A 17206-nucleotide genomic window follows, 5' to 3' on the forward strand; every position below is an offset into this window, starting at 1 on the left:
ATCACTGGGGAAGTAGATTTTTGGATTCTTGTTCCGTTATATACTCTGAGGCCAAGACATATGACTTTTTTTTTTTTTTTAAGTAACATTTGCAATTGTCCCTACCTATAGTGCTTCCCTAGTAGCTCAGATGGTAAAGAATCTGCTTGTAATGCAGGAGACTTGGGTTTGATTCCTGGGTTGGGAAGATCCCCTGGAGGAGGCAATGGCTACCCACTCCAGTATCCTTACCTGGAGAATCCTATGGTCAGAGGAGCCTGGTGGGCTACAGTCCGTGGGTCATATAGAGTCAGACACAACTGAGCAAACTAACACTTTCACTTTCCATCTATAGAGTTTTTGTAGGGAGCAGACTTCCCTGGCTTGTTTCCTTCTCATTGTTTAAGTTGTGAAGCCATGAGTTTACATCCTGTTGAATTAGTTTTTTCAACAATGAAGTACTCATGGTATTGAGTTAATATGTGTGTTTCAGGGATAGGACTATTATACTAATTTACTTTAAAAAAAAAAAATCTCTAATTTATTTATTTATTTTTTGTTAGCTCTTAACAAAACTAGTGCCAGTGTTGGAAGTGATTCAGTTATGATGAGCAGAAACACAATAGTTCTTTCAAACTAATCTATACCTCAAACTGGAGTCAGATTTCTCTCTTTATTGTCTGAAATCTTGAATCTCTGTTCAATACATTACTGTTTAATTTTTATGATTTTATCCTGTATGTGAGCTTCAGAGGTATTCTCATTTTCTTGGTGACCCTTCTTCCAGGCCCACCAGCAGCGGTACAAATAGATATAAAGCTGGGAGCCCAGAAAAATCTGTCCTGAAGACTAATCTAAATGGATTACTAAATTTTTTCCTATTCTTGCAGGATTCTGGAATATCTTTAATAATATGCGAATCTGAATGAGACCAAGACTTAAAGTGTTTAGATGGGCACTAAGGTGATTTACCTTTCATCACAGGAGGGAAAGTCAATAATAGTTATTAGGGTGAACAGTTGGGAAGTGTGGGCATTTAATGGAGCCAAGAGAAAATAATGAGGAGTTCAGTTCAGTCGCTCAGTCGTGTCTGACTCTTTGCGACCTCATGAACCGCAGCACATCAGGCCTCCCTGTCCATCACCGACTCCCGGAGTCCACCCAAACCCATGTCCATCCATGTCACTCACCCATGTCACCCATATCCAATGTCAAACCATTTACAACTACATTAATAGTCACGGTTGTCTTCTGCATTCTAGTAAAGGATGGAAGAACAGAGATCTAGAGAATCTTAGAAATAGATTATATATAAATAGAGAATAGCTAGAGAATCTTAGGAAATTTCAGTGTTCTTATGGTGCCTGTCAGTGACATAGGGCCAGTATAGTACTCATGCTTGATACCAAGGAGCACAGTCTACATGCACACGTTTTTCCTTACATTGTATATACATTTAGGTTCTTCCCAGGTAGCGCTAGTGGTCAAGAACCCGCCTGCCAATGCAGGAGACACAAGAGATGGGTGTTTGTTCCCTGGGTCAGGAAGATCCCCTGGAGAAGGAAATGGCAACCCACTCCAGTATTCCTGCCTGGAGAATCCCATGGACACAGGAGCCTGGAAGGCTACAGTCCATGAGGTTGCAAAGAGCCAGACACTAGTGAAGCAACTTAGCATGTACACACCAGATTAAGGTCTCAGAGGTATGCTAGGCTCTGCACTCTGCCTGGAGAGGCAACTGATTATATGTGTGTATATATATATTGCTCAGTCCTCATTCATTTCATTCTTTCCGCCAACTACCACCCCTCTCAAAACAACAGCATTCATCTCCTGGCAAGTGTGTGAACATGACCAGGAAAGACTATTGGAGAATACCTATAACTCCTGAAACTTCCAAATAAAACATGATTGTTTCAAGGAGGGTCATTTTCAGAGATTTCACCCAGTGATTTTATGAGACCCTGATATGTACCAACCAACAGCCTTGAAAAGACTCTGTGTGAATCAAGGCATCCTGATAATTCGAAACCGTTGTTAGTCAATGATGCATACATACATGGGAGTATTCCAGAGTTTTCCTTACAACATTCAAAGGAAGAGGGGAATTCACATTGTTATTTGAAAGCCTTGTACTCAAATATGGAAGTGTAACACATTACTGTTAATCTGTGAAACATATATTTATTGGACTTTTACTCTGAACCTGTGGCTGAACTAACACAGTAGAACAAGAGAAAACTATGAAAATACTAATCTGGGAGAACCAAAGATAGGCCTTACAAACCAGAGCTGGTTCACTACATGGCATTGACTGTTTTTGTCTGTACTGGGTCTTACTTGAGGATTCTTATTGTTGCATATGGGACTTTTAAACTGGAGAGATAATGCTCCTTAATTCATGTGCTCATTGCATTGTTTTAAGCCTCCTCTGTCACTATAGCTTTTCCACTCAGATACTTTAACTGACTTTTTTTTTTTTTTTTTGGTTAGATTAGATCTTTAAATAATTTTTCTTACAAAAGCAAGAGTATTTCTAGAGTGTGTGGGGAAACTGAGCAATTTTTTCCTGAGGGTTTTACATGTAAAAGACAATTAGATCCTAAACTTTCTCCATCAAAATTCCAGTGTCATCTCCATGGTGCTCCATTTTCAGAAAATAGAATTCTGAAAGAAGTCGTTGAATTTTTTTAACTTTTAAGTGTTATTTTTAAGCTAAAGTATCTTTTTTCTTAATAGATGCCTTCAGGATTTGTTTTTAACTTGTTCAAATGCAAACATTTTTTCTTCCTCAGGATATATCTAGAGAAGGAAGTGCTTTTGTAATTTTTTTAGCCTGTAAAATACCAAACACTTTCAAATTTTAGAACCAGAGTTTTCTTCAGTTCCATGGAAGCTGATGTAAAGTACATCACCTCTAGAAGTGGAAAGGTTGGCTTTGCAACATCTGCTCCTTATTAACTCAAAGGCTGGTTATTTAAAATTCTCTGCAAACCTCTCTCATCAGTTGTTAAATGGATGTAAAACTATATTGTGTAGAAATAAGATTGTCTTGAATAGAGGTTTCCTGCAGGTTAAATGAGCTGATGGTAGATGTAAAGCATTAATTATTCATACAAGTTAGTTATTAGTTGTGATTGCTGGTTATATTTCTATTATTTATGATTTCTTTGAAGTTTGTAATTTCTAGAATTTCTATAATCTTCTTAAATAGAATGCATATTACTTTCTTAATCATTCATTTATCATTGTCTTCTCATGTTAAACTTTCCTATGCATTACAAATAAAATTACTGAATGTGTTCTCCAAAATAAAGATCTTTTTTTACCTCAGGCTTTGTTGCTTCCAGAGAAGATTTTAATGCCTATTCTATATTTTAAGTTTTTCTTCTCCCACTTCTTTTCTCCCTTCACGCCCCTTTTCTTCCAATAACCAGCTCTCATTGCATCTCTGTTTTTATTTCATGGTGTTCTTTCTTTATAGTTCCCTAATCATATTTATAGAGAATTTTCTCAGAGATACGAACAGCCTCAAACTTATCAAAGCATTTTCCCCTTTTCAGTAGTTTCTGTTCATAGGCCTGTTGATGTTTCTCTTTTCATTTTTGAGTTCAAAATATCAGTGCAGTGAGAATGTATACCTGTGCGTAGTCATTACCATCCATGTGTGAGCAACTTCCTCCTTCCACATTTCAATAAGATGGTTACATTGATGTATAAAGCTGCATTGTTGGTGCAGCCACTATGGAGAACAGTGTGGAGATCCCTTAACAAACTAGGTAAAAAGCTACCATATGACCCAGCAGTCCTATTAGTGGGCATATACCCTGAGAAAACCACAATTCTAAAAGACACATGTGCCCCAGTGCAGTACTATTTAAAATAGCTAGGACATGGAAGCAACCTAGATGTTCATTGACAGGTAAATGGGTAAAGAAGCTATGGTACATATATATAAAATGGAATATTGCTCAGACATAAAAACTAATGAATTTGAGTCAGTTGTAGTGAGGTGGATGAACCCAGAGCTTGTTTTACAGAGTGAAGTCAGCCAGAAAGAGAAAAACAAATGTATCCATGCACATATGGAATTTAGGAAATATTATCTGTGCTATAGTTATCAGTATCCTAGTGTTCTAAAGTACTGAACCTATTTACAGAGAAGAAATGGAGATGCAGATGTAGAGAATGGACTTGTGGCTACAGTGGGGGAAAGAGAGGCTAAGACAAATTGAGAAGGTAACTTTGACGTATATACACTATCATGTGTAAAACAGATAACTAGTGGGAAGCTTATGTATAACACAGGGAGTTCAGCCTGGCACTCTGTGATAACCTAGAGGAGTGGAATGGAGGGAGAGGGAGGCTATATATATTTGTATATATAATTTGTATATATATTTGTGTATATATATATATTTGTATATATAATTGTATATATATATGTTTGTATATATAATTGTATATATATATTTGTATATATAATTATGACTGCTCTGTGTTGCTATACAGCAGAGACCACCACAACACTGTAAAATAATTATCCTTCAATTAAAAAAAATAGAAATAAAAAGTTCTTTCTTGCAGGTCAATAAGTAAATTTTGTTCAGAGTAATTTGATGTATTTTACTGGTCTGAAATATCCTTTTCTCCTCTCTCTTTATATTTTTTAATTAAACTAGGGAGTAGGATGAAGTTTGAAATTGTCATTTCAACACTATAGTTCATGAGCCCCTCTACGCTCAACATGTTAAGCTTAGTTTCAGCACTTCTCACAGTGCTTTCCCTAAGATGTGTAAACATTCCAGGGAATAAAGAATCGCTGCTTATGCCTCCTTCTTGCAGTCATGTATGTTGGCAGTCTCCCAGTGTCAGTGAGATAGAGCTGTTCACAAAGGCTGAGGACAGAACTCATAGCTCTGATGAGATAAAATTATAATTTTCTTGCACTTGAAGGAAAGCCACCTATTTTTCCCCTCTTTATTTTAGCATCTAGTTCTCACAGCTTGGCAAAGTCACACATGTTGTCCTAGTCTTTTCATGTTTTCTTTTTGACAACTGTTGTTGTTGAAGATTACAGTTGAATGTTGTATATTAAGGGTATCAGAATCTTTTCCTGTTTTATTTTTGGATGTCTGTTCAGTAGTTGGATGTGATATATGGTTGGAGGATATACTTTTAATTCATCTGCTTCAACAGCACCGTTTGTTTAAATTCTGAATGAAATTGTACATATGTTCTTTATTTTTCTCTAATTACATTAGCACAAACCTGCTTGTGTATGTGCGTGTGTGTAAGAGGAGATGTGATAAAAAGCATATCAAGTCCATGTTATCTGTCAGCCCACTAATCCAAAAGTTTGCCTTTTTCAACATTCCATAGTATTATAACTTGATACTTTGCAACTAAATATTCCTAAGAGAGCATTTATATTTCCTAGAAGAAATTCTCTGACCACATCACAGGGAAGATGTTTAAATCTCCCCATTTCCATTTTCATGTTTTTCATTTTAGTCATACGACACTCCCTCCTCATTCTCTGATCAACGTTTAGCTGAGAATGTGGCTGTTCACCAGAGCCTTAACTGTTCAGACTCTTTGCATCTTGCTGGGGAAAAGTGAATGAGTTAGAGCTAGTGGGATGTGGGAGAGAGCGATAAAGGTGTCAGGGAGGAGGATATTTCCCCTACCCTCTGGTTATTCTGGCTGGTCTAAAACTAAATTGATATGAGATAGATTAACAAGATAAAAATCAAATGAAAATTTAATAACAGCTATATATGGGAGAGAGCCAGGAAATCTGAATAACTTTTCAAAATGACTGAACCTCCTCATCACATTAAACATCATCTTCAGCTAAAGACAAATAAGATGTTGGAGAACTGGTTTGGGACTTCAGAGGGGAGGAAGTTACTTCACATGAATATGGAAAAGTGAATGTTTGATAAACAAATCTTTGCTGGGCCCTGCAAAGTTAGTGGGACCCAGAGAGAGATTTTTAACAGACTTTTCTACGTTCCTGTCTTTCTACACACCAGGGTCCTACTATAGTTACCTATGGTGGTAACTCCTTTCTTACAATAGGTTCTCCATTTACAGTCTTTTAGAAAGTTAGGGGAAGGTTAGATTTTCTAGGTCTTTTGTGTTTTGTTTGTTATCAATATGAAATAATCTACATGCCAAAGAGACATTTTGGATTGGCTAGTTTTGTACCCCAAAAAGATAACCTTTATGTATATATACACGTTTGGTCTCTCATTACTTTTCCTTACCCTGTGTTGCAGGAACCAATCCTGCAGGCTTTCAGCTTCAACCCTACAGACACATCCAACACCCTGGGCAAAAGGCAGAGGAAAAATGAGAAGTGTTGAGGGTCCCTGCTTGCATGCATGCTTCCAAGCCCCTCGGCCACTGTAGCCTACTAACCGTATGCTCTTTCAGGAGAGAGAAATAAATTTCTATATCATTTAAAACTCAACATTTTGGAGATATTTTGATTGTAGCAGCTCTTCTTGTAAACTATTGCAAAGTATTAATACATCCACAGAGTACTGTTATTTGGAGGAATATGGCCACGGTAAACAGTTCATCAACTTTTACATACTGCTTTCATAAGATCTGACTTATGAGTACTAAAATTTCTCACAATAAAGCTCTAATGACTTCCAGAGTTGATGTTGCTTTCCAGGCTATTATAAGTGGAGTAGCAAAAACGAGTGTGTTTCTAGTTGTATTTTTTCTGTTTGTTTGTTTTAAAACAGAAGCCCTTTTACTGTTTTTTCCTTGCAATTGGGATGGTTGATGGGAAACCATTAAATGAAATTCACACCCTGCCAGAAGATCTCACAACAGCGTGATATTATGCTTCAGGAAAAGTATAAAGGGATTAGAAAACTAAGAAAAAACTACTAACCTTTCTTCAATGGCATTTTTCATTCTCTCACAGAGCTACCATACCCAGAGGGATATTTTAAAAGCTGAATTCTCAGCCCTTTGTAATAGCATAAGCATAACTTTTTAAGACTGGCCTGACATTCTGGAACTTTTTTTTTCCTCCAGTGGAGATGTGAAGTCAATGGCAGCTTCATAGCTTTTTATTGAATGTCTTTTGAGCATGGACTACATCAGTTTCCTATGGAGCTTGACAAAGGAGAAATTTTGGCATTGAGAAGAACCTCTGGTGTGTTAGAAACAGAAAGCAACATATATGCTTCAAAAATAGCAAATGTCTCGCCTGCCAAACCAACCCTGTGGTGCACGTATTTCTGTACTATAGACCTGTCTTCTCGAAACTCAAAGAAGAGAAACCAATAGAGTCCTTTCTGGCTAAGAGATGATTACCCTGAACCTCTGTTAAAAGAAAAACCCACGACACTCCTCTCTCAATGAAAACTGTATTCCTCATTGATTCTCATGTTAATGCAGAGTTCTATGTCCTTGCATATTAAAGCAATATTTGAAGGCTTTGAGAAACACACAAGACCTTGCAATGAAATGTAAGTATGAATGATTATTTATTGCAAGATGACAATTGATTTTACTGAGCACTATATGGTATATACTATCCTAAGCAGTGCTATGTTGTCATTAATCTTCAAGATTAGAGGATACAGAATATTAACTCTGTTTTACAAATGAGAACACGTGAAATTAAGTAATGGTTCCCAAGTTCCCTCAAAGTAACGTATATTGTAGCTATAGGTGCGAATTCAGGTCCACCTAATTCCCAAACTCATGTTGTCTCCCCTGTATTTTTTATCTAGATAAAACAAAGCAATAACAATCATTTGGCATCTGTGTTATATATGGAATAAGTGTTTGCTATTCAGATGACCAGATATGTACTTCTCATGTGCATTTGGTCTTCATTCACAGTCCCTGGCTCACAGCTCTTGAAACACCTAAGATTTCCTAAGTTAGAGAGTGGTAATGTAACTGAACCCAGGTTCCACGTTCTCAGCTCATAAGCTAATGATTCAAGAGACAGGTGTTAGTTCCATTCAGTTGCTCATTTATGTCCGACCCTGTTTGACCCCATGGACTACAGCACGCCAGGCCTCCCTGTCCATCACCAACTCCTGGCGTTTACTCAAACTCATGTCAATTGAGTTGGTGATGCCATCCAACCATCTCATCCTCTGTTGTCCCCTTCTCCTCCTGCGCTTAATCTTTCCCAGCATCAGGGTCTTTTCCAATGAGTAAGCTCTTCACATCAGGCCAAAGGATTGGAGTTTCAGCTTCAGCATCAGTCCTTCCAATGAATATTCAGAACTGATTTCCTTTAAGATGGACTGGTTGGATCTCCTTGCAGTCCAAGGGACTCTCAAGAGACTTTTCCAATACATAGTTCAAAAGCATCAATTCTTTGGTGCTCAGCTTTCTCTTTATAGTCCAGCTCTCACATCCATACACAACTATTGGAAAAACCATAGCTTTGACTAGATGAACCTTTGATGGCAAAGTAATGTCTCTGCTTTTTAAAATGCTGTCTGCTGCTGCTAAGTCGCTTCAGTCGTGTCTGACTCTGTGACCCCATAGATGGTAGTTTTATCCCCACCAGGCTCCCCTGTCCCTGGGATTCTCCAGGCAAGAACACTGGAGTGGGCTCCCATTTCCTTCTCCAATTCATAAAAGTGAAAAGTGAAAGTGAAGTCGCTCAGTCATGTCCGACTTTTCTCAACCCCATGGACTGCAGCCTACCAGGCCCCTCTGCCCATGGGATTTTCCAGGCAAGAGCATTGGAGTGGGTTGCCATTGCCTTCTCCAAAATGGTGTCTAGGTTGGTCATAACTTTTCTTCCAAGAAGCAAACATCTTTTAATTTCATGGCTGCCGTCACCATCTGCAGTGATTTTGGAGCCCCCCAAAATAGTCTGTCACTGTTTCCACTGTTTCCCCATCTATTTGCCATGAAGTGTGGGACCAGATGCCATAATCTTAGTTTTTGGAATGTTGAGTTTTGAGCCAACTTTTTCACTCTCTTTCACTTTCATTTAAAGGCTCTTTAGTTGTTCTTTGCTTTCTGCCATAAGGGTGGTGTCATCTGCATATCTGTGGTTATTGATATTTTTCCTGGCAATCTTGACTCAAGCTTGTGCTTCATCCAGCCCAGAATGGTGTAGGTAGAGAGTAAAGGTGCTTTAATCAGAAAACTCAGTGATCTGGGAAGAAGGTGGGCTCATGTCCAGAGTACAACTCTGAAGATGATGCTTAGCCATGGCAGTTTTTAAAAGGAAAATGGAGCAGGATGAAGAATCTCAGAGGCTTATCAAGGCAGGAGGTTGGGTTATGCATCATTCTCCATTGAGTGCAGACTGACTCTTCTTTAGATGATACCTTGCCTGCATGATCTGCCCACAGGATTGGTTAGGGGTCTGTTGAGGGTAGAGAGCCATTTAATTTTTAACTGCTTACTTTGTCACTCTTCTTTTTATCTAGGAAAAGAACCAGCAGGTTAAACAGAACATGGTGTGTATTCAAGAGCACATAAAGCAGGAGTTGGTTTCAATTATTTGATGATCTCATTCCTATAACTAGGTTCTTTTAAAGTTAGAAGGGGACAGAAATGGGCCTGCAGGAAGGGACAAAAAAGCTGCTTTCAATAGCAGTGCCATTTGTTATGTCAGTGAGGTGGTTTTGGGACCCCACTTAAATGATGAGAACTGGTTGCCAAGGAAACCAATCATGTGATCAGAGGTTGGAACTTTAAGTCCCATCCTAAGACCTCCTTAACAGAAGGAAGAGGAGCTGGCAGTTGAATTATTTGCCAGAGGCCAATGATTTACTCGATCATGCCTTTGTGATGAAGCCTCCAGAGAAAATCCAAAAGCAGAGATTTTAGAGAGCTTCTGTGTTGGTGAAATGGAGATACAGGGAGACTGGCTTGCCTGGAGAAAACATGGAACTGATTGTTCTTCTCCATAGCTTTTCCATAAGCATTTCTTCCTTCTGGCTGCTCCAGAGTTATGTATGGGCTTCTGGGAGCTTCTAGGTTGGGGGATCAGAATAGTTCCATGTGCCATCTTTCTGGGCCCCACATTCCATGAAGACAGAAGCTCTTTTGTTCAGGACCTCAGCCTGTGTTTCTCTCTGTCTGGCTGTTGATTCATGTTCTTTAATATCCTTTATATGTGTATGTGTGTGTTAGTTGCTCAGTTATATCTGACTGTTTGTGACTCCTCTGTCCGTGAAATTCTCCAGGCCAGAATACTGGAGTGGGTTGCCATTCCCTTCTTCAAGAGATCTTCCCAACCCAAAGATTGAACCTGGGTCTTCTGCATTGGAAGCAGATTCTTTACCATCTGAGTCACCAGGGAAGCCTTGATATCCTTCATAATAAACCAATAATTTGTGAGTAAACAGATTTTATGACATTTGTGAGCTGCAAGGAGGGGAACCTAAGGAGGGATTCATGACAACTTGTGATTTATAGTCAGTCAGTTAGAAGTATAAGCAACAACCTAAGCTTGCAGTTGAAGTTTGGAGTGAAGTGTGGTCTTTTTGGATGGAGCCCTTTATGAGTGGGATACAGTGCTACCTCAGGGTCAATAGTCCCAGGATTGTGTTGAGTTTTGGGAAAACTAGCTGGTGTCTGAGCAGTAGCTCAGTAGTGGAGAAACTAATGACTTCACACACATTTTAGTTAGTAGTAGAATAACTTTTTAGCATCTTAAGTACTAGTTACCAATTTCACTAAAGAGAACTAAGAACTTTGCATTAAAGGAATGTAATGATCAAGAACTATACAATCATAGACTTTTTTCCATCTCTTTAAGCCTTACCTAACAGTTTTGAACTGAAGTCTACAATAACCATGATATCTTAAAAGCTTACAGTGGGCCATAAACCTCTTATGAAACAATTACAATAAGAATTACCCTTGATGATTTTTTATCCTTGGTACACAGTGTTACAGCTATTTTGCTTCTCTACTAGAATCCCCAGAATACCAAAAAGCAAAAAACACAATATGGAAAAAAAATGGCAAAACAGACTTATGATATAAAACAGCAGAAACAAAGCTAAAGTAACACTTTCAAGAATAACATTTTCAAAAGAAAGAAGAGTTCTCTAAACATAAGAACACAATGCTGACTGAACAAAAAACGGTAACAACAAACAGATGAGCATTTTGTTTTCATAAAGGAATTGTAAGAGACAGAACCTTGGAAGCATCTTGCATCACTTTTTGTTTCTCCCGATTTTCCTGGCAACAGAGTGAACAGCTACAACTGTAGAGGCAGAACTTAGGGTTTCTTGCCAAAGCCCAGCTCTCAGCAAATGGATTTTGGTTTCAACTAATAGCCTGGCATTGGAGGCACTTGCAGGTAAAGAGCCAGAAATTAAGCTAAGAGAAAAGGGCGCTTGAAAGTAAAAGTAGAACCATGAGAAGCTGCATAAGAAATCAAAAATCAAATAACAGAGTATTTTTTTTTTGAAGTCCAGAGGTCCTTACTCCATGCAGAATATTCTTTCTGTAAACAGACAGCTATTTCATTAGTTAAATATATAACCTCAGTGATATGTGATAAAGTGATACAATACCACCTGTAAATAGCAAGGATTGGCATAGCTTAAGACTTAGAAAAACATATTTACTCTCCATACCCCATTCTAGGCTGCCTTTTCTTAACAGTGTGTTTTTCCCTTTCAGTAGACTGTGTCCCCCCAGAATTCCTATGTTGAATCCTAATACCCATTGTGGTGATGTTTGGAGGTGGGACCTTTGGGATGCCATTAGATCAGGAGGGCAAAGCTGTCATAAATTACTCTAGTGCTTTTATAAAACAGATTTTGGAGAACTTCCTCATTCTCCACTCCCATGTATGGACACACTTAGAAGACAGCTGCCCATGATAGCAGGCCCCCATGGGAAGTTAACCTGCTGGTGACTCGATCTTGAATTTCCCAGCCTCCAGAACTATGAAAAATAAGTTTCTGTTATTTATTCATTAATTTGATATTAGTTTTTGGCCATGCCACATGGCACATGGAATCTTAGTTCCCCAACTAGGGATCAAACCTGAACCCTCTGCATTGGAAACATGGAATCTTAACCACTGTTCCACCAGGGAGATCCCAGTTTTTATTACTTATAAGCTACCTAGTCTATGGTATTCTTGGTGTGCTGTGCTTAGGTCACTCAGTCATGTCTGACTCTTTGCAACCCCATGGACTGTAGCCCACCAGGCTCTTCTGTCCATGGAATTCTCCAGGCAAGAATACTGGAATATGTTGCCTTGCCCTCCTCGAGGGGATCTTCCCAACCCAGGGATCAAACCCAGACCTCACACATTGCAGGTGGATTCTTTACCATCTGAGCCATCAGGGAACCCCAGTATTCTTGGTATATGGACTTGCTAGTAAGTCCATATAGCAATTTGGATTCAGTTATGATTTGCAACCGCATGGTCACACTTTTGATTCAATTATGCAACTTCTAATGGTTGTACTTTTACTTTCGTGGACTTCTTGCTAAATGGACTAAGATGCTGCCCTTAGAAAAATTGCCCATAGTAATGCATTAAATCTCCATGTCTGTAAACAGCATAAGTATGCAAAGCCTAGACTTAAGTCTTGAGAATAGATATCCTCTGAGACACTTTTTTTCCAATTATGTACTACAGTGTTATTAGCTGTACATACATCTCAAAACAATCTTATAAGTGAAAGTTTATACCCTTTGAACCATATCTTCCCATTTTCCCTCACACTTAGTCCTGGGAACCACCGCTCTGCTTTCTGTTTCTCTGAGTCTGGCTTTTTTGGAGATCTCTCTCTCTCTTTCTCTCTCTCTCTCTCTCTCTCTCTCTCTATATATATATATATATATATATATATATATAGTATTTGTCTTTCTCTGATTCTTTTCACTTAGTCATTCAGGTTGTCATAAATAGAAGGATTTCCTTTTCTTAGGGCTCGACAATATTCTATTGTATACATATACCATATCTTCTTTATTCATTCATTCATTGACAGACATGTTGTTTTCTATCTTGGCTATTGTAAATAATGATGCAGAGAATATGGGGGTGTGAATATCTCTGAGATCCTGCTTTCAATTCCTTTGGAATTTTTTTTCATGAAAAGATGTAATATTTTGTCAAATGATTTGTCTACATCTATTAAGATGATCATATTATTTTTATCTATTATTCTATACATGTGGTGTATACCATTTATCGATTTGTGGATGCTAAACCAGTCTTGAACCTCAGGGTTACATCCCACTGTATTATGTTAAATGATCCTTTAATGTGCTGTTGAAATCAATTAGATAATACTTTGTTAAGAAGTTTTACATTGATTTTCGTCAGGCATATTGGTCAGTAATTTTCTTGTAGTGTCCTTATCAGTCTTTAATATCAGGGTAATATAGGCCTTGGACTTCCCACATGGTACAGTGGTAAAGAATCCACCTGCTGAAGCAGAAGACACAAGAGACATGGGTTTGATCCTTGGATTGGGAAGATCCCCTAAAGGAGGAAATGGCAACCCACTCCAATATTCTCGCTTGGAAAATCCAATGGGCAGAGGAGCCTAACAAGCTACAGCCCATGGGGTCGCAAAGAATTGGGTATGACTGAGCGACTGAGTACACACACATGTCTCATAAAATGACCTTGGAGTTGGTGCTTACTCTTCAGTTTTTTTTAAGGTTTTCAAAGGAATTAGCATTTTTTTCTTTAAATATTTGATAACGTTCACCAGGGCAATCACCTAGTTTTCTTTCCTCTGTTGGGGAGTTTTTTCATTACTGATTTATCCCCTCTTACATAATTTGTCATGTTTTCTATTTCTTCATGATTTAATCTTCATAGGTTTAAATGTTTCTAGTAATACATTGATTTCTTCTTGGTTATCAAGTTTGTGGGTGTATATTTATAATAGTTTCTCATGATCCTTTGTATTTCTGTCTTATCTGTTGTGGTGTGTCCTTTTTCATTTCTGATTTTATTTTTTCTGAGTTAGTTTAGTTAAAGTTTTGTCAATTTTCTCTTTAAAAATACAGTTTTTTAATTGTGTTGATATTTTCTATTGCTTCTATGGTCTCTATTTCATGTATTTGTACTCAGATCTTTGTTGCATCTTTCCTTCTGTGAGTTCTTTTTTTCCTTCTAGTTCTTTTTGGCATGAGATTTTTTATTTGTTGTCTTTCTTGTTTCTACTAAAAACAGACACATCTACTAATGCCATCTTATTGGTTTCTAGTTGTTTTGCAGATCCATTTCTTTTTCTTCCTTTATAAATTGATGACTTTCCATTATGGTTTGCTTTGATTCTTTTCTTCTTATCTTTGGGTTATCTATGGTTGATTTTTGCCTTGTGGTTCTCATGAGGCTTCAATAAAACATTGAAGCCTCATTGAAGCCTCATTATATTTCTCAGTATAACTCATTATATTTCTCATTATATTTCTTAGTGTAACAGTTGAACTTCAGTTACACTCAAAGCCTCTATTCTTCTGTTCCTCCTTTGACATTTTTCATGTCTCCATACCTCTTTTTATATTGTATATTCATTAAAAAATTGTAGAAACTATACCCACTTATTACACTTTCGTTCTTTTAGCAAGCTTAATTAGTTATCAAACCACCATTTTATAGTATTGGAGTATTTGACCATATGGTAAAGAATCCACCTGCTGAAGCAGGAGACACAAGAGACATGGGTTTGATCCTTGGATTGGGAAGATCCCAATCCAAGTGTACTATCAGTGTATTGTATATTTTCATATATCTGCAATTAATTAATTAGTGCACTTTTGATTCAACTTGAAGAATTCCTCTCAGGATTCCTTGTGAGGCAGGTTTAGTGACATTGAACACCTTCAGCCTTCTTCTTCTTCTTCTTCTTTTTTTTTTTTTTACTAAAGGAATTCTTTATTTTGCCTTCATTTCTGAAAGACAGTTTTTCTAGGTAAGATATTCTTGGATGGTATTTTCTTTGTTTTAGCACTGTGATTATATTACCCCATATTCTCCTGTCCTTCAAGGGCTCTGCTGAGCAATCTGCTGGTATTTTTAAGAGCGGTTACCTTTTATAAGAGGGTTTTTGTTGTTGTTGTTGTTGTTATTTATTTATGTTTTATTTTGCTGCTTTTAAAATTCTTTTGTTTTAGACAGTTTTATTATAAGTTTTGATGCAAATTGTTTTGGATTGAAATTTTGAGATTACCTATTAGCTTCATGAGCTTGTATATCTAGATCGCTCACCAGATTTGAAAAGTTCTCAGCCATTTTTTCTTTAAATAGGCTTTCTACTGCTTTCTATTCTCTTTTCTTTCTGGGACTCCGGTGATGCATATATAGGTTTTTTTTTTTTTTTTATAGTATTCAAGTAGTACATAGACTTTCTTCATTGCAGATTGTTATTATCATTATTATTCACTCCTCTGATTAGATAATTTCAGTTGATCTGTCTTGAGTCTTGCCAATTCTTCCTTGTGCTTGTTCAAGTTCACTATTGAAACTTTCTGTTGAATTTTTCAATTCACACATTGTATCTTTAGCTCCAAAATTTCTGTTTGGTTCTTTTTTGTTTTTTACCTGTTTGCTGAACTTTTCAATGTGTTCTTGTATTGTTTTTCTATTATTGTTTATATGTATTCTCTGATCACTCTCTAATTACCTGTATAGCAGTTATTTTGAATTCTTTATCAGGCAATTTCAGGATGTTCTTTTCTTTGTAGCCAATTCCTGGATGATTACTGTATTACTTTGGTGGAGACTTATTTCCCTGAATCTTTTGGGTCCTTGTAGATTTGCAAAGGCATCTATGCATTTGAAGAAGCATTCACCTTTTCCAAGCTTTATGGATTGACTTTAGTAAGAAAAACTTTTCCCTATGGATCACAGCATGCTAGATGATGCTGTGACCCTGGGTCTAGTGATGCAGAATGTCATGTGCAGGAATATATGACCGCAATGGGTCTGGGCAAACACGATGTTTTTTCAGCTCTGGCCACTGTGGTTCACAGTATCAACAACTGTGTTTCTTGTCACATAGAACTGCAGATGATCCACAACAGTTGTAAGAGCTGTTTTGATTCTAGGTGTCATCTCTAGATCCAGTAACATTGGACCAAGTCAGGCAGTGATAGTAGCTGAAGCAAGTGGTGTGCACATACTCAGCTGTGGGGGCCGGCTGCAAGTGCGTATGTGGCAGCAGGGGCTAGTTTTAGACATACAGAGATGGAGGTCTGGTGCCAACTCTGGGCTCAGAGTTAGGGTGCTCTTCTGTGGCTACACCCATTCCCCTGTGTGTGTGCGTACACTCCTGTAGAGCCCAAGACAGGTATCAGTCTGTGTGCATGTGGATGCATAGCTGCAGGGGCTAGTCTCAAGCACAGACCTGTTGATATAGGGATCAGTCAGAAGGTAGAGCTCTTGGCTGGAATCTTGTACTCGCACACCTGCAGAAGCCTGAACTTGCTACAAAAGTGGCTTCTCGCTTAGAATAGGTAGAGGTATTGGAAGGAACTTAGCTGGCATCTTATACTTGCACAGCTGTAGGAAACTTGTATGGCTGCCAGTGTGGGTTCTGGGTTCTGGCAGCAATGTGGTGGCGAGGGACTATGCAGGTACTCAGGTAGCTCATTCCAGCAAATACAGATAACTCTGGGGCACAGAGTGGTGAGTTTTGCAGTGGGACCATGAGATCATGCTGGCAAGTGACTACCTCAGAGGCAAATCTGCTGAGTTTGTCTTCAGAGAAAGTCTTCATGAACTATAATAACTCCCATGCATGTCTGCTAACAGACTCTGATTTTCTTCCTTGTTCATAGCTGGCTTAGTATGTCTCAGCTTTGCTGGTCTAAATCGAGTGAAACTGAAGCTGAATCTTCATATTGCGCCCTGCATTCAAAGCTGGAGAGACTGATCACTCACCCACTTCTTTTCTGGTAAGAGAAAAATCTTTCAAGCTGGAAAGTTCCTTAATGGCCGTGAAGGGTGATGGCTTAGGGGATGGGAGGATGTGGGTAAAATGCTGTTGCCTTCTTTCTCTTATGTGCTAAAACTTCCTAAGTGAATTTTAGAGGTTGCCTGGAGTTTTTATTCATAGGTAGCTGTTCAGTCATTGATCTTTGCGGGGAGACAAGAAAGCTGGCTTCTCCTGCATGACTGTTTTTAGGAGATGATATCCTTGCTTGTAGTTTCTTATGTGAGGTTACTCAGATGTCTGCTGGGCCTGTACTCATTCAAAGGTTCATCTGGGCTGTATGC

General features: G+C 38.2%; 1 long non-coding RNA gene across 1 annotated transcript in view; it reads left to right on the plus strand.

Annotated features, from left to right (window-relative positions):
• LOC136148572 (uncharacterized) overlaps positions 1–16874 on the plus strand; it is a 161811-nt gene extending 144937 nt beyond the window's left edge. Inside the window, exon 3 of the long non-coding RNA XR_010659520.1 lies at positions 16768–16874. This is a non-coding gene — a long non-coding RNA (uncharacterized lncRNA). The remainder of the gene's footprint in view (positions 1–16767) is intronic.
• The last annotated feature ends 332 nt before the right edge of the window (positions 16875–17206 follow it).

The sequence above is a fragment of the Muntiacus reevesi genome, chromosome 17 (assembly GCF_963930625.1).
Source record: "Muntiacus reevesi chromosome 17, mMunRee1.1, whole genome shotgun sequence".
Lineage (NCBI taxonomy): Eukaryota > Metazoa > Chordata > Mammalia > Artiodactyla > Cervidae > Muntiacus > Muntiacus reevesi.